This window comes from Eleutherodactylus coqui, chromosome 3 (genome assembly GCF_035609145.1).
Source record: "Eleutherodactylus coqui strain aEleCoq1 chromosome 3, aEleCoq1.hap1, whole genome shotgun sequence".
NCBI classification, from domain to species: domain Eukaryota; kingdom Metazoa; phylum Chordata; class Amphibia; order Anura; family Eleutherodactylidae; genus Eleutherodactylus; species Eleutherodactylus coqui.
Window position 1 is genome coordinate 119,848,236 of NC_089839.1, and position 18,771 is coordinate 119,867,006.

The 18,771-nt window shown below is 44.1% G+C and overlaps 1 protein-coding gene across 1 annotated transcript in view; it reads left to right on the forward strand.

The window, feature by feature from the left end:
* RAB4A (RAB4A, member RAS oncogene family) overlaps window positions 1–18,771 on the forward strand; it is a 134,621-nt gene that overhangs the window by 57,070 nt on the left and 58,780 nt on the right. The gene's annotated exons all lie outside the window — the stretch shown is intronic.

Below are 18,771 nucleotides of genomic sequence, written 5' to 3' on the forward strand. Positions count from 1 at the left end.
CCGGGCATCCATACCCTGTACCTGTACAAGTTAACACCCCGCAGGGTGTGCCCTCGCTCGAACCTAAGGTCTTCTGCACTATCCCTAGGCAAATGGGAATTCCACTGACAATTCATCTTAGGAGATCGGGGCAGGCGCAGTACTAGTACATTTCTCCATTCTTCTGGTAACGTAAGTGGTTGGCATTATCGGAACTGGCTCTTCATCTTTTTCAAACAAGGGAAACGTTGGTGTCACATTATCCAGTCCCTTACTCATACTCTTTTTGATCAAAGGGATAATACACATACAGGAAATTACATACCCCACCTCTTTCTGCTAAAATCATATCAAGGGCCACTCTATTTTGGAACACCATGGATGCAGTGGGCCCTAACTGGTCAGCTAACCCTTGCAAAGCATCCCTGGTGTAGTTTACAAAACTTTGCTGATTGTAATAGATATAATTCATCCAATCTACATTATTATTAACAGTGACAATAGCAAATAAGGACTCAAAACCTGCTTTAACCTGATCTCTAGAATTAAATTAATCTCGCACCCCCCTTGGCACTCCTATTGCATCTATGTATACATATGGATCAAAGTTACCACCTGGAGCGTCAACTTCTCTCTTAGCACGATGCGGTGTTGGATTCTCACCCTCAGTGTAGTCTTCATATTGCACATTTGATTGTATTAATTTGTTCTGATCCCTGAAGCTGGGGGCTAGTGTACAGTAGTCAAAGGTGTGTGTGGCTATGTGTGTGTTAGAGAAATTGTACCACAATGTCACTGTGACAGCCACTTCCGCCAAGGTCCCCAACCCTGCCCATAGCATGTAAAGGATATGCAGGATCATGAGTTTTTTCAGTGCGAAGTGTGGATCCAAGTGGGCTTTCCTTTGAGCTTGACTGCAGTTGTGGTGGTGAGCAACATCTGGTAAGGACCTTTAAACAGGGTTTCTCTCTCAAACCTTTTCACATAGACCCTGTCACCTGGTTTCAGATTGTGACACTCATCTGTAGGACCTGGGAGAAAAGCAGAGACTGCAGAATGCATTATTGACAATTCCTTGGAGAGGCCTATGACAACATTAACAAGAAAATCATTCCCCAAACTCTGATTCTGTGGCATGTACCCTCCGGAGAAAAAGTAAAAAAATAGTGGAAGACACTCAATTCAAGATTTGCCCGTTTCCTCCATTGGCTTTTGTATCTACTTTCCCACTACTCCGCGGATGGTAGGGTGTGTGAAAAGCCTGGAATATACCCAAAGCAGACATGATGTGTTACATTATTTCACCTGTGAAGTGTGTACCTTTGTTTGACTCAATCACTTCCGATGCCCCATATCTGCAGATTACCTCATTCATGAGCTTCTGTGCGGTTACCTGCTTATTTACTTTGGTAACAGGGTAGGTCTCCGACCTGAAAAGAAATCAACAACAACAAGCACATATTCATGCTTCCCAACAAGTAGGAGCTGAGTGTAGCCAATTTGCAATCCCTGTTATGTGGCAAATTTACTTCTGCCCTGTTGCTTACGGCAAAGATCATGCAAAATTGGACAAATGATGCAGCAGCTACAGAAAACCCAGGAGCCACCTGTCCTCGTTCAAGCGTCGACATCATTGCTGCTTTGAGAGGTGCGTCTTTCCGTGCGTCAGCTGGGCCATCATGGGGCACAGGGACTGTGGTAGGCAAGTGCTGTTGACTGTTCACCATATGCCATCCCTTTTTAGTCCATTTTTCCTTTTCTTCCTTGCTGGCTTGTAACTGTAAAGTCCTTAGTATATCAAAGTCCAAGTTTTTAGTCAACGTCCAAAGTTTTAGTCAAAGTCCAAAGTTATTGTTAAATTCTTCTTTTCTTCCACGGCTTGAGGGCCGCTGCCTTTGCTGTGTGGTCTGTGATGGCGTTGCCTCTTGTTTCTCCGGTGTAGGAATTGGTGTGAGCTCTCCACTTTGTCAGGTAGAAGTAGGGTCTCCATGAGACTCTGCACCGTTGCATCATTCTTAATTGGCTGTCCTGCTGAGGTAAAAAACTGTCTGGCCTTCTATGTTGGGCCATAATCATGAGCTATGCCAAATGCATACCGGGAGTCAGTGTAAATGTTTGCCGTCTTACCTTCCTCCACTCTACACGCCTCAGTGATGGCTTTCAGTTCCACTTCTTGTGCTGCGACATGCGGAGGCATTCTGCTTTTAGGACATCTTGTTGTGTGACCACTGCATATCCAGTGAGGAGTCATCAATCACCCCTGGTACCATCTATAAAAAACAACTCAAAATATGCATTGTTAACAAGGGCTTTCAGTAACTTTTTTAAAACTTAAATTTTCTTGTTGCATCAATGCTAGACAATCAAGCTGGTATTTTATTTCAAAAAGATCAGAACCTTGTTGCAAAAAATTTTAAAAATGGCTGATTTGCAATACCTAGATTACCTATGCCTTCTCCTCCCCCCCCTTTGAACCAGGGTACTCAATTGCAACAAGAGTACCCGGTTTCAAGGTAGTATAACATTGTAAAAAGATTTGATGGATGCAGATAAGGCCTGTAAGATGTTAGCACCAATAACAGAGACATGAGTTACATCAGGGCAGAATAATCTACAAACACCTATTAATATTTCAAATGTGATATGCTTTGAGCAAATTCATTATTAATCTGATCCTGCCTGCAATGTCTTATCAAATTTGAGAGAAAAAAAAACAAAAAAACTTTTACTAGCTGCTCAAGATCCTCACCCCCTCCCTTGTGGACAAGAGGGATGAAACCTTACGTCCTTTACATCATCTAGCTCCACCCCCTCGATACTGGTCGCTTGCGTCTTTTTTCACACCTTCATTTCAGCTTTACAGTCTAAGCATCCACATCACAACCAAGTAAAGTCTTATGCATTGGGGGGGACTTTTATCCCCAGTCAATACCTGCATCACACATGTTACATTCATCACAGCCTGAACACTGGGCGCTAACTCTCATCCATCCATGTGCTCAAGTCTGCTCCGTCACCCCCTATTGAAGGTGTACCAGTACATACAGATGCACAGACAAAAAGTGTGACAAACATACATACATCAGTTGAAAAACATTGAGGTGAGTGCTATAATGTTATAAAGTACATGATTCTATTGAGATGAGATTGTGAATGAGCGCTATTTTTGACAAATTATGTGAAGAAAATTTGCTGAGTGACTGAGACATTCTATCTTTCTTATTTACTGAAGCTATTATATGCTATATTAAACGCTGATATATTTTAGAATGCGTGGGTATCTTTCAGCCCCCCTGCCTTTCTTTCTCTGTATTTGACCCTGAGCTGAGAGTCAAGTCTGAAAGCCCCCACCTTTGCAAAATAAGCCTTGGAAAGCTAGACACAGGCTGCAGCTTCAAGTAAACAAACCTTCTCCTCTAAAAGCAAGCTCAGTTAACCATTTGCACATATATATACATATATACACATACACATACATCTATTATCTATCTAGTATTATACACCTTTTCCTCTCTCTCTCTGCCAACAAATCACGTCTTGTAACCTTCTTCTCGACTTTGCTTGTTTCCCATATTTCTCTCCCTACCTAACTGCCAATGTAACCTTCAATAGACACTCTCCCGACACCCTCTTGATCACTTACTGTACTTTCCAACATTTCACTTACGGATACTTTCTTAAACAAATAATGTGTACATATTTAACTTTCTCTGACTGTCTCTCTCTCCTCCTCACTCCAGCACTTTCTAGCAACCCTTGGTCTTTCAAGGCGCCCTTCTTGGTCCTAAAGACCTCCTCCCAATCACCATACTGTAATCTACCATGCGGGTCGATGTCACACATTTGCATAAGTTTTCTTACAGTTTACAAATTGTGACCCTTGTCTCTCCTCCATCAATTGATCCGCACAGCGGCGGCCCATAAAGGGCTCCTTCTTCTTTAATAAGGTCTTACGCATATTAGAACAACAACAACAACAATAATAATAACACGCTCCATAGAGTGCATCCTTCTGACCCGAATTGTCAGCCCCTTATATATGGCAAAACAACTGAAGGCATCTTCTTCTATGGAACCAGTCCCATAGAGTGCATCTCCTCAGCTAAACCATTAATTAACTAACTAAACTAAAATCGAGGGTCCCTTCTTCTATGAGACCTATCTCATAGAGTGCATCTCCTCCTCAGCTAAACCATTAACAACTAACTAAACTAAAACCAAGGGTTCCTTCTTCTGTGAGACCAAATGAAAAGAAAGAGAGAAAAAAAATTCTGCAGATACAACAAACAATCTTCACTATCATTAAAACGTTAAAACTTCAAAGTACAAATAGACTACAGACTAGTTCCTGGGTGAGCGATTGGTGCGCATATCATGGTCAGTGGTCCGTGACGGCAAACCCGAAGCCCACACGAGCTACCGTGTAGAACTCTTAACCCAACTCTTCCGGTCACAAAACACAGATAGTCCCTCCCGCTGCAAGACTCGCAGTGTAAAACACAACATAAATATATGCTGGTCTTACCTGGAGTTCTGTGAGTTGATCAGGCTCGGTTTGCAGCAGGACGGCTTCCCTGTGGCGTGGATCCGGATGGACAGGGCTGCACGGCTCCGGTTTTGTCGCCCCACGTTGGGCGCCAATTGTCAGGGTAATTTCTGCGTACAGCACCAATCAGGCCCACCCCACTTGCCCCGCTGCCGGCGGTAAAGAAGAAAACACCACACACGGAAGTCTGGTATAGCTCCTCACACGGGGACATGACTGCGCACTTTATTACAGATTACATGGGATCTTATACCCTTTGGTCTCATCACTAGGAATGGGTGATGGGCTTATTGGCTCAAATTCACCGCATAACCATATATGGGAAGTCCGGATGTCCGGCCTGAGACAGTGAAAGTCATATACGTAGTTGAACAGTCGTTATCTAGATATGGCGCTTCTGGGAAAACAGCCAAGTACACGGCCTTCGTCCGATTCTTCTTTGCTGTGTTTAAAATACATTTTGTCTTCGCCTTGCAAGGCCTTTGGAATATCTGATGTAAGGCGACATATAAGTTTTTCTCATTTTAGAATTGAATAGAACTTGCATACAGGTATAAAAGCATAAAAAACATATGGCAATATATACATATTCCCTCACAAGGTGGGTCTCACACGACCAAATAGGAATTGCGGATTCAGCATGTGTTAGTTCCGCGGCAATATGTGGATCAATCAAATGCATTGGATTACACAATTCTGCTCACATTAGCAGTTCGGAATTATGTAATCCACTCGCAAAAAAACAGAATGCAGCATGTTCTGTTTCCGCAATATAAAGCCCATTGTGCTCTATGGTCGCGGATATACAAGTCCATATGCAATTACATTGTGTACGCTCTTTGGGTATCTGCATCATTGCTAAGCAACGGTGCTGGAAATATAGACAAATAAAAGGTGTACTGCGCATGACCACCTGCATAAGTACTCATAGACTGCTAGAGTTGGAAGGGACCTCCAGGGTCATCGGGTCCAACCCCCTGCTCAGTGCAGGATTCACTAAATCATCCCAGACAGATATTTGTCCAGCCTTTTGTTTGAACAATTCCATTGAAGTAGAACTCGCCACCTGGTAAACTGTTCCACTCACTGATCACCCTCACGGTCAGTACGTTTTTTTTAATATCTAATTTGTGTCTCCTCCCTTTCGGTTTCATCCCATTACTTCTAGCCTTTCCTTGTGCAAATGAGAATAGGGCTGATCCCTCTGCACAGTGACAGCCCTTCAGATATTTGTAGACCGCTATGAAGTCTCTTCTCAGCCTTCTTTTTTGCAAGCTAAACATTCCCAGATCCTTTAACCGTTCTTCATAGGACATGATTTGTAGAACACTCACCATCTTGGTAACCCTTCTCTGAACTTGCTCCAGTTTGTCTATGTCTTTTTTAAAGTGGGGTGCCCAGAACTGGACACAGTATTACAGATGAGGTCTGACAAAGGAAGAGTAGAGGAGGATAATTACCTCACGTGATCTAGACTCTATGCCTCTCTTAATACATCCCAGAATTGTGTTTGTCTTTTTGGCTGCTGAATTACATTGTTGACTCATGTTCAGTCTATAATCTATTAGTATACTCAAGTCTTTTTCGCATGTGCTTCTTAGCCCAATTCCTCCCATTCTGTATGTGCTTTCTTCATTTTTCTTGCCGCAGATTTAGGACTTTGCATTTCTCCTTGTTAAATACCATTCTGTTAGTCGCTGCCCACTGTTCAAGCGATTCTTGATCTTTTTGAATACTCTTTCTCTCTCTTTCCTAGTGTTAGTTATCCCTCCTAGTTTTGTGTCGCCGGCAAATTTGATCAGTTTCTCATCAATTCCCTCCTCCAGATCATTTATAAAAATGTTGAACAACACTGGGCCTAGGACAGAGCCTTGTGGTACCCCACTTGATACATTCTTCCACTTGCATTTATGACCACTCTTTGAGTACGATCACTCAGCCAGTTGTGAATCTACCTAACAGTTGGCTTGTCAATCCCATAATTAGGTCATTTTTTCAATAAGTATAGTATGAGATACTTTGTCAAATGCTTTACTAAGGTCAAGATGTATTCTATCCACAGCATTTTCCTGATCAACCCAGTCGGCGATACTGCATTGAAGGAAATAAAATTCGTCTGGTATGACATGTTTGTTACAAACCTATGCTGGCTCTGGCTAATTACTCCAATTCCATTCAAGTACTTGCATACATGCTGTTTAACCCTTTCCAATCCACTGTCTGACCTCTGAAGACATTATGATTTAAGGCTATACAGCTCCGATGTTGGAAGACGTCCGTCAGGGTTCTCTCATTGTATGTTGCCAGCCTCTCTGCTGTCGGAGCCTATCCAACGTGTCACCTCATGCAGTACTGGCTTTAGCCAGCAGATAGCGCCGTTGTACAACAGCAGAAAAAGAGTAAGCCCCCTAGGAAAACCAGGATACAACAAATTGGATTGCAAAGGGTTAATAATTTGATCAAAGATCTTTCGCGTTATGGAAGTCAGGCTCACAGGCCTGTTATTTCCGGGATCTGCCTTCTTCCCTTTTTTGAAGATGGACTTCTTCCTGTTCTCCAGGAATTTTCAAAGGTTATGGCGAGTGGTTTAGCAATTCATGTGGACCTTGAGACTTGAATTCATTTAAGTTCGCTACCTCTTCCCTTACCATTTCTACTTATAGATAGCCTGCATTCTTTTATTCTCCCCAGTAGCACAGGGAAGATCAGTTGATGTTCCATCTACTTTCTGAGAGAAAACAGATACAAAATAGGAATTTAAATGTTCGGCCTTCTCAACATCATTCTTAACCAATTCACTATTTTCATCTTGTAAGTCTCCAATAGCATCTTTGACTTTTCTATGGCTTTTGACATACCCCCCAAATCCTTTTTTATTGCTTTTGGCCTCTGTTGCAAGCCTCAATTCATTATTAGCTTTTCTGACACTTGCCCTACAGTTTCTGCAGACCGCATTATATTCTTCTTTAGATATTCCCCTCTCTTTCCATTTGATAAACATATTTTTCTTTGTTTTTACATGTGTGCAAGGTCTGTGTTCATCCATCCTGGTTTCTTTAAATGCTTCCCATTTTTCCTTCTTTTAGGGATTGTTAACGATTGTGTTTTAGAATCTCATTTTGCTGTATTTCCCAAACTTCTTGGATATTTCTCTTCTTAAGAACATCGAGTAATTGGATTCTTCCTACCCTCTTTCTGAGTTCATTAAAATCTGCCTTTCTAAAATCCAACCTGGAGGTCTGAGTTTTCTCAGGTTTTCCTCCCCTTTTTATCCAGAATTCAAGGATAGCATGATCACCGCCTCCCAGTCACCTTTACTTCCTCCACCATTTCCTCCCTGTTGTTAAGAATTAGGTCCAAGATAGCAGATCCCCTTGTTTTTTCTTCTACTTTTTGGAACATAAAGTTGTCAGCAAGAGCGGATAAGAATTTGTTGGATCCATTACTTTTACCTGAGAGAGATTCCCAACAAATGTCTGGATAGTTAAAATCTCTCATGATCACTATGTCATGCTTTTTTGAGAGCTTGGCTATCTGGTGTAGAAAGAGTTCATCAATATCTTCTGATTGTCGAGGTGGCCTATATAGTAAATGCCTACAATGGTGTCATTTCTGTTCTCTCCTTTTATTCTTACCAAACAATTTCTACAGAACTACCATGCTCTGAAGCTTGAATCTCTGTGTTCATCCATCCTGGTTTCTTTAAATGCTTCTCATTCTTTTTTCTCTTAGGGATTGATAATGATTGTGCTTTGAGAATCTCATTTCGCAATATTTCCCAACCTTCTTGGACGTTTCTGTCCTTAAGAACATCCAGCCATTGGATTTTTCCTACCCTTTTTCTGAGTTTATTGAAAGCTGCCTTTCTAAAATCCAACCTTGAGGTCTGAGTTTTCTCAGGTCTTCCTCCCCTTTTTATCCAAAATTCAAGGATAGCATGATCGCTGCCTCCTGAGCTCCCAGCAACCCTAACTTCCTCAACCATTTCCTTCCTGTTGGTAAGAATTAGGTCCAACATAGCAGATCCCCTTGTTTTCTCTTCGACCTTTTGGAAGATAGTTGGCAGCAAGAGCAGCTAAGAATTTGTTGGATCCATTACTTTTACCTGAGAGAGATTCCCAACAAGTGTCTGGATAGTTAAAATCTCCCATGATCACTACGTCATCCTTTTTGAGAGCTTGGCCATCTGATGTAAAAAGAGTCTATCAATCTCTTCTGCTTATCCAGGTGACCTAAAGTAAATACTCAGTTATGCACAGTACATTACGCAGCCATACGCAGGGCTACGGCTGGGCTCACAGCTGGCGTCTTCTGCAGGCTCGAAGTCCTTCAGATCGCTACCTGTAATCCCTACATAATTTACAAGAAGTCTCCGGGAACACTCACTTTCCTGCAATTCCAGGAGCAGCTTATTGAGCACCTTTTTTCACTCCATCCCTGCCACTGAGGTAAAATAAATACCTCCCCCCCCCCCCCAAAAAAAGTGGCAGGTTTGCAGTAAGCATGGGAGGAGGAGGGATACCCGGTTTTATTGCCCCATGTGCCCATCCCAACCAGGCCTCCGTAATTACCCCCCGGGGGTGGGTGGTGGAATACTTTTTAGGGAGTCAATTTTTTTTTTCTGCACAAGTGTGCAATGGGGCCTGGAATTTATTCAGTTGTGCCCTGAAATCCAATGGGTGTTCCCTCCATTATAGCCCTAGCCATGTGTCCTATAAGTAGATTGGGGCTTAACTGTGGGTATTGCTGAACACGGATGAACTAGTACTATAAAATTTGGGGTGCCTTTTCCTTTTCTTTGTTTTGAACACCTAAAACAGTCATGAAAGTGGCATTTATAAAAATAAAAACAATTTTATTTATTTTTCAAATGCTTTTCAATAGTTTTTTGCAAAAAATTGGGGGGGGGTCAGAATGCTCAGTACACTCCTAGATGAATTCATGAGGTCGAGTTCTCAAAATGGGGTCTCTTGTGTGGGGTGTTCCATCGTTTTGTCAGTTTGATGGCTCTACAATGTGCAAGGTATTATTGTATCTTGACGCCACCAGGAACCTAGGGGTTGGACAGGAATGCCCCTGCCCCCCCCCCCCAAGCTCCCCATAGGCTGACATCAATAAGGTCCTAACTGCACAGTGTTTAGAGATTTATACTGGGCCGTGGATGGTTAAGGTTAGGGCTTATTTTCCAGTGGCATTTACTGTGAATAATGTAATCCTCACTGCAAAATTAACCCTAACCATCCTGGGCGCGCAAAAATCCCTAAACACTTTGATGCTACACGATGCTGAAATAAGTACCTGCCGTTCCTCTTGCTTGTGGCCTGGCCAACCGCTGCCTCGGGACAGAAGGGAGATGGAGAGCGGGGAGCTGCAGCACCGAGAAACTGCCGGACTGCACTGTCGTGCCACTGCTGCATCAACATGATATAGATGTGTGTTGCAGCAGCCGGCAGAAACAGGTGGCAAGGGCCCAACGGCACTTTCCTGGCGCCGCTGGGTGAGCACACACTCCATGTCCGGCCGCGGCCGGTCCGGACACCTACCCCGTCGATCAGCAACAGCAGCGAGGACAGCCGGGATGAGCAGCAGCAACGAGGAACATCAGCAGTCGAGAGCGGACGGCTAACACAGAACTGCAGCAGGGAGGTAACATATTGAGCGGGGAGGCAGGGAAATTTCAAGCAGCATCGGGGAGCTTAACATGTGGACCGCCCCAGGGAGCCTTTAAGACTGATGTCAGAGTGACAGCAGCAGCGGGGAGGACAACTCTTGGCAGGGAGCAGAGGGGAGAATTATACTCACCTTCCAGGACCTGCAGGGGAGACATCTGTCCAGCCACTGAGGTACTGGGGGCGTCACCGGGCTGTCAGTGCTCTCTCCAGCACTACTTCCTCGTGACCTCAAGGTACAATAATACCAATGTGCAATGCGGCCTGGAATTTAGTCAATTGTGCCCTTAAAGCCAAAGGTTGTTCCCTCCATTATAGGCCTAGCCATGTGTCCTATAGGTAGATTGGGGTTACAATGGGTAGGTTTCTGAACACAGGGCAAACAGCGGTATCCACTTTGGAGTGCAAGTCTTCATATATATGTGCCTTGTACAAAAAAACTAATGACACGATTACCCGAAAAATGAAAATCGTATTTTTTCTGTGCTTTGCTTAGTCATTCAAAAAATGTGAATTCGTTAAGGGGTCCAGTTTTCAAAATGGGGTCATTTGTGGGGGGTGCTCTATAGTTTTGGAAGCTCAAGGGCTCTACAACTGTTCAATGGGGCCTAAAAGACCTTCAAGCAAAATTTCTGTTCTGAAAGCCACTGACTGCTTCTTTTGTTTTAGGCTCCATTGTTCATACAGACATAAAATTATGGCCGCAATGGGTATGTTTCTGAACACAGGACAAACACGGGTATCCATTTTGGGGTGCAAATCCTCATTTTCATGTTCAAGCTCTTTAAAATGACACATTTGCAAAAATATGAAATTTTATTTTTTTTCTCCTCTAAATTGCATTAACTCCTGAAGAAAACTGTGGAGTCAAAATACTCATGACACCAACAATGAATATATTAACCCCTTTAAAACTACAGGACGTACAGTTACGTCCTGCAGCTGTGGGGTATGTATGGAGGGAGATTGCGGGGCACCCACAACAGCTCTGATAAGCCGCGTGGCTGATCACAGCTGTTAACTTTTTAAATGCCACTGTCAATTTAAATCCCCTGACCGGGTATCCCTTCTCCCATGCTTACTGGAAATCTGACACTTATTTGGGGGGGGGGGGATTTCTTGATCTCAGTGGCAGGGATGGGGTGAAAAAAGTGGCGCTCTGTGAAGCTTCGTAAGCTTACTGAGGTGCCGCGATCTCCCACATAAGGCGTCCCCTTAAATGGCTGTGATTGGTTAATGCAGGGCTGGCTTTCATTGGCTGACACAGCGCTGAGTTAACCAATCAGAGCATTAGCTTGCTGGAGGCGGGGCATTCAAGACCCGCATCCAGAAAGCAATGCTCTGTAGGCGTAGAGGAGAGAATGACAGCCTGCAGCAGCGCAGCAGATCATCGCAGAACGCCAGCGGGAGGTGAGAATTGATTTTTTTTTTTCTACATGTAGTTAGTTTCCCCATTGATATGCATTGGAACGCATTAATGGCATTTCAATGGGGAAAAGTGCTTTCCCATACATGCTTTACAAGCTCCGTCTCGAAACAGATTAAACTCGTATGTCAAGGCACCACTGTATTAAAATATGGTACCAACGGAAACTACTGGACATCCCGCATAAAATGAGCCCTCGCACAACTGTCGATGGAAAAATAAAAAAGTTATTGCCGTCAGAAAATTATTTTAAAAAGTTAAATATCATCATAAAAAAAAAATTTAAGTAGAATCATAGAATGGTAGAGTTGGAAGGGACCTCCAGGGGCGTGGGGTCCAACCCTCTGCTTAGTACAGGATTCACTAAGGCCTCATGTCCACGGGTAAAATAAGAATTAAAAGCCGCAGCGTTTTTCCCGCACGCGGATCCGCGCCGCATAGGGATGCACTGGACACCCGCGGGTAGATAAATACCCGCGGATGGTAATTAAAAAATTTCTGGAGCATGAAAGAAAATGCTCCATTTTAGGCCTCATGTCCACTGGGTAAATGGAATCATTGGCCATCCGCGGGTCCATTAAATTGATTTTTGCACCCATGGATGGCATTTTAAAAGAACTGCGTTTTTCACTCGTGGGAGAAAAAACGCGGCATGCTCCATTTTGCCAAGGATCGGCAACATTGCTATCACATTGATAGCAATGTGTGCGGATATCTGTAGGCAAAAAAAGTACCATTTAAAGCAAATCCGCATGGAATCTGCCGCGGAAATCTGCGCCAGATTCTGCGCTGATTGTATTTTTCTAGTGGACATGAGGCGTTAGTGCGGATCACGCATGCGGGAGCTCATAGAGCACATAGCTCTATTGATCTCCCGCATGAAAAATAAAAGACAATTACAGTGCATCCGCACTGCAAACCGCAACCCAAATCCGCGTTACAAATTCGCAGCCGATCTGATTTTTCACGTGGACATGAGGCCTTAATCATCCCAGACAGATATATGTCCAGCTTTGTTTGAACATTTCCATTAAAGGAGAACTCACCACCTCCCGTGGTAACCTGCTCCACTCATTGATCACCCTCACTGTCAAAGTTTTTTCTAATATCTAATCTGTGTCTCCTCCTCTTCAGTTTCATCCCATTGCTTCTAGTCTTTCCTTGTGCAAATGAGAATAGGACTGATCCCTCCGCACTGTCAGATATTTGTAGACCGCTTTTAAGGCTGCCTGTCCACGGGTGTTGCGGTATCCCGCTGCGGATCTCCGCTGCAGGAGCCGCCGGCCGAGAGCAGGAGCCGGCAGACTGATCTCCGCGGTCATCCTATCTAACAGATAGGCTGACCGCGGAGAATCGTGGCAGCATGCTGTGAATTGACGGCCACGATCGGAGAATCGCAATGATTCTCCGCTCGTGGACAGACGGGCTGCGCTTTCCATAGCAACGCTATGGAAAGCGTGCATTGCGTTCCCCGCGGCCGGAATATCGCTGCGGGGAATGCAGTGCAAACCCGCCCATGGACAGGCAGCCTAAGTCTCATCAGAATAACATGACACATGAAACAATCACATTTGGTTAAAAACAAGTACTTGTGTGTATCATGTAAGATAATACCTAACTGGCACTTCCGACTACTATCTTTATTGCTCAGCCTTCTTTTTTGCAAGCTGAACATTCCCAGATCCTTTAACCGTTTCTCATAGGATATGATTTGCAGACCGCTCACCATCTTGGTTACACTTCTCTGAACAAACTGGAGCAACTTCAGAGAAGAGTTACCAAGATGGTGAGCGGTCTGCAAATCATGTCCTATGAGGAACGGTTAAAGCATCTGGGAATGTTTAGCTTGCAAAAAAGAAGGCTGAGAGGAGACTTAACCCCTTAATGACATGGCCTATTTTGGGCTTTAGGACGCAATGATTTTTGGCGGATTTTCTTCTCCATTTATCAAAAGTCATAACTTTTTTATTTTTCTGTCGACGCGGCTGTGTAAGGGCTTGTTTTTTGCGCGGCGAACTGTAGTTTTATCGGCGTCATTTTTGGGTACATTGACTATATTGTAAAACTTTTATTTATTTTTTTATCATAGCAGGGAGAGAAAACGCATCAATTCTGCCATAGATTTTTTTTACAGCATTAATCATGCAGCATAAATAAGACATTCCATTTTTTCTGCGGGTCGGTACGGTTACAACGATACCAAAATTCTTACATTTTTTTTAGGTTTTTCCACTTTTCTGCAATATTTTTGGAAATCTTTTTTTTTTTCCTAAATCGCTGCATTGAAAGTCCTGTAACTTTTTTATTTTTTGATGTACAGAGCTCTGTGAGGGCTTATTTTTTGCGAGACAAGCTGTAGTTTTTATTGGTACCATTTTGGGATTCATACGGCTTTTTTGATCACTTTTATTGTGTTTTTAGTGAGGCAAAATGCTAAAAATTAGCATTTTGTCTCAGTTTTTTAGCGTTTTTTTTAACGCTTTTTTACCGTGCACAGTCAAAAGCATGTGCAACTTATTGTATGCGTCGTTACGGACGCGACAATACCAATTATGTGGGGTTTTAATTTTTTTTAACCTTTTTTATGCTAATCTGAGAAAAAGCATAAAAAAGGGTTTTTTAAACTTTTTTTTTTTTATTCATTTTTTAATCTTTTTTTTTTTTTTTTACAACATGTGTGTCCCTCTGGGGGACTTTCACCACAGCCCTGATGATCGCTGTGATAAGGCATGGCAGGGCTACTGCCCTGCCATGCCTTATCGCTTATACAGCGATCTTAGGCACTGGCAACACAGGACGCCAGTGTCTGGCATCCTGTTGCCATGGCGACAGGCCGGGCTCTCGCGAGAGCAGGCGGAAGACACAGAGGGAGCGCGTTCCCTCTGTGAACTCTTTACCTGCCGCGATTTACTTAGATCACGGCAGGGAAGGGTTTAACAGAGGGGGCGCATCTCTGATGCACCCCCCGCTGTTGCAGCGGGACGCCTGTGACTGACAGCCGGCTCCCGCTGCAGGATAGCGCGGGATCATATGTGATCTCGCGCTATCCCCAGGATGTAAGTTTACGCCCTGTTGCGGGAAGTATCCTGTTCCCAGGATGTAAACTTACGCCCTGGAGCGGGAAGGGGTTAATATCTGTCTACAAATATCTGAAGGGCTATCACAGTGCAGAGGAATCAGCCCTATTCTCATTTGCACAAGGAAAGACTAGAATCAATGGGATGAAACTGAAAGGGAGGAGACACAAATTAGATATTAAAAAAAAATTTCTGACAGTGAGGGTGATCAATGAGTGGAACAGGTTACCATGGGAGGTGGTGAGTTCTCCTTCAATGGAAGTGTTCAAACAAAGGCTGGACAAATATCTGTCTTGGATGATTTAGTGAATCCTGCACTGAGCATGTTTTTATTTATTTATTTTTTTTAATATTTAGTAAAACATTATAGTTTTGATGTGTCCTTTTTTAATTTTATTTTAGTCCCCACAGGGGAGAACAACTAGCAATGCTTTGAACGCTCCTGCGGTATGCTGTTATGCCATAGCATTACATCAAAGTGCAATCGGGCACCCACGGTAATGGCTTGATAGGCAGTCTGCTAAGACAGCTCTGGGGCCTTTCAGAAAGCCCCCAGCTGCCATGACACTCCGCACGGCTCCCTCGTTCGGGGGATTTAAATGCTGCTTTCAGAATTGACAGCGGCATTTAAACTGTTAATGGTGCCAATCAGCCACGCAGCTGATTGCAGACATTGCTGCCCGGTGTCAGCTGTAATAAACAGCTGGCGCCCGCGCTGTAAGAAGAGGGGTCGCTCTGCGATTCCTTTTCATACATACCCCAATGCTGCTACCCACAGTGGGAAGGGGTTAAAGATCCACAAATTCTTTGGGTCTATTTTTATACAATGTATGTTGAAAAAAGCAATATCAGAATTACTTGGTTATGCAAAACCTTTAGGGCTCATGTCCACGGGCAAAATAAGAATTAAAATCCGCAGCGGATTTTAACTCTTCTCCTGCCCGCGGATCCGCACCCCATAGGGATGCATTGACCACCCGCGGGGTAGATAAATACCCGCGGATCGTCAATAAAAGGGATTTTAAAAAAAATGGAGCATGAAAAAATCTGGACCATGCTCCATTTTCATGCGGGTCTCCCGCGGGCTTCTATTGAAGCCTATGGAAGCCGTCCGGATCCGCGGGAAACAAAAATCGGGATTACTCACACGCTCCGTTTCTTCTCTTCGCCGCGGCGCCATCTTCTCTCCGTCGCGGCCGGATCTTTTTTCTTCGGGACGGCGCATGCGCGGGGCACGTCAACGACGTCATCATGCGCATCCGCCGAGCCGAAGAAAGAAGATCCGGCCGCGACGCAGAGAAGATGACGCCGTGGCGAAGAGAAGAAACGGAGCGGATGGGAGGTGAGTTTATTCTCATTTATTCTTATTTTCAGTCCTCATGTCCGCGGGGCAGGAGGGACCCGCTACGGATTCTCCATGGAGAATCCGGAGCGGGCCTGATTTTCCCCGTGGACATGAGGCCTAAGGCCTCATGCCCACGGCCGAGGCGGACTCCGCCAGCGGAATATCGCTGCGGATGCGGACACGGCTCTACCCCCCCCCCCCCCCAAACCCTCCCCCCCCAAAACACTGCATACTCATCTCTCGGGAGATGACACTGCGTACTGTCTCTGACGTGCCAGCAGTGGGCGATGACGCGGTGGGCGGTAACACGTAATCACGCGATACTTCCACTGTGCTCACAGCGGAAGTATCGCGTGACGGAGTCAATGGAAGCCGTCCACGCGGTTTTCCGCGGCAATTAAAGCATGCCGTGATTTCTTTCATGCTGCGGAATTCTGCAGCGTGAACATTGAGCTATTAGGTTCAATAAAATCTAATAGCTGCGGGATAAAGCCGCAGATTTCCGCCACGTAAAAAATGTGGCAGAACTCTGTCTGTGGGCATTACCCCTTACAGAGTTATGCTATGTTAAATTGACACATGTCAGATTTCCAATATTTGATCTGGTCATTAATGCGCAAACAGGCTTGGTCACTAAAGGGTGTAGAGGGGTCTGGACTTTTTTTTGAGGATTACATGTTAAATTATAGTCACTGATTACTTCAGAATTCAGAAGGGTCAGTGATTATTCCGATTGCCAGATTGGAGTCGGGAAGAATTCCCCCCCCCCCCCCCCCCCCCCGCCCCCTGCAAAAAAAAAATTAGGCAATTTGGCTACTACCTCATTAGGGATTTTTGCCATTTCTCTTTCTTAACATTGGGGGGTAATAGGCTGAAGTGGATGGCCGTGTCTTTTTTTTTTTCTGCCTTGCAGCCGTTACTAAGTTAATATTGAGGACAAAATCCTTTTTGTCCTGCGTATTTGGCTGCTACTTCTAAAAAGCAAGTTTTTCCAAACTCCTGCACAGGTAAACGTAGCAGACGTATCGCAGTGATCGGTGTGCCTATCACTACATTGTGTTGCTTCAAGAGAGCTGCAAAAATATGCTGACAGCAGAGGCGTAACTTGAAGCTTCTGGCCCTCAATGCAAAACCTGTAACAGGGTCCCCAACTATAATGCTTTATTCATAGTACTGGGCTACCTACATGGAGAATAGAGGCCTTATGGGCCCCCTAAGGCTCCTGGGCCCGGGTGCAACCGCATCCCCTGCATCCCCTATAGTTACACCAGTGGCTGACAGATTCCCTGTAAAGCACAGCCTGTTTTCAGAATAGTCCCACTCTCAGAGCAGATATCAATATAGCCAGCTAGTCCAGCAAAAACGAATAAAATGTTGTTTTTTTTCTCCAAACTATTAGATTCCCCTTAGGCTGCCTGTCCATGGGCGTTGTGATAAGCCACTGTGGATCGCCGCTGCGGCAGCTGCCGCCGGGCAGCAGGAGCCAGCAGACGGATCTCCGTGATCAGCCTATCTGACAGATAGGCTGACCGTGGAGAATCACGGCAATTCGCAGCATGTTGTGATTTGCTGGCTGCGAGCGGAGAATCACTATGGTTCCTTCCTCGTGGACAGGGAAGCTGCTCTTTCCATAGCAACGCTATGGAAAGCGTGTATTTTTTTCCCCACTGCCAAATTGTCGCTGCGGGGAACGTAATGCAAAAACACCCGTGTACAGGCAGCCTTATGTAGAATGATGTCTTCTAGTTGAGAGGGCTTTAAGTTTACTGGTTGCTTGGCACACCTAATGGGGTGATCAAATCCCAAATTTGCTGACTCATCTGTAACCCTTCCTTGGTGCAGAATGTATTTTTGTGCAGCTTTTGCTTCATATTTTCTCATAAAGGATTAGTTGGCAACAAATCTGGGCTTCTTGCCGGCCAGAGAAGTGTGGGATTTCATTTTAAGCCAAACTAGGATTTAGTCGACTTGGATGTATGACAGAGCGCTGCATTTTGTTGGAAGGTAAATTCTCCATCATTAGTTTCATCCATCATTTCAGAATAGAGTGCAAAAAATGTTCAGCCCAAATATTTATGTACACAGAAGCATTGATAGTATTTACTATCAAGTGCATACTGCCAACTCCTTTTAGCTGACATGAATTTCCACACCATTACAGAAGCTGGAAAGTCACTGTCCGAGTTGGGAACTCTGGTTGAAACGCTTCTTCAGAAGTTTGGATCACTTGTTTCTGTTCATCAACAATGCAGAGCTTGAACCTTCACTTGTCACTCCATATTATCGAATTCCACTAATGAGGCCCCCAGTTTTGGTGTTCCTTAGCCCACACCAGATATTTAGTTTTTGCAGGGTTATAACAAGTATTTTTTCCTTTGCCTTGTAGTAGCTTATGCAGGCTAGGTTTATGGCATTATTTCATTGGATGTTACTAATGGAATTCCACTCCATTGAAATTGCAGCAACTGACACTAACTGATTCTTCGTGACAGTTCTGTGCAACGCTCTTCTGTTTTTGTCTTGAACAGAAAATTTTCACAAGCGGCCTATTTTCTTCCCAACAGTAATTTAGTGTGTTTTTGTATTTTTTGAAACGGTACCTTGAATTGTCGGCAGGGTGTATCTAATGTTTTGAAAATCACATATTGATATTCTCCCTTTATGCAATTTTTATAATGTTCATAATTTTTATGGAAATGTTTTGTGACTGCCACCTAAAGGTATGTTGT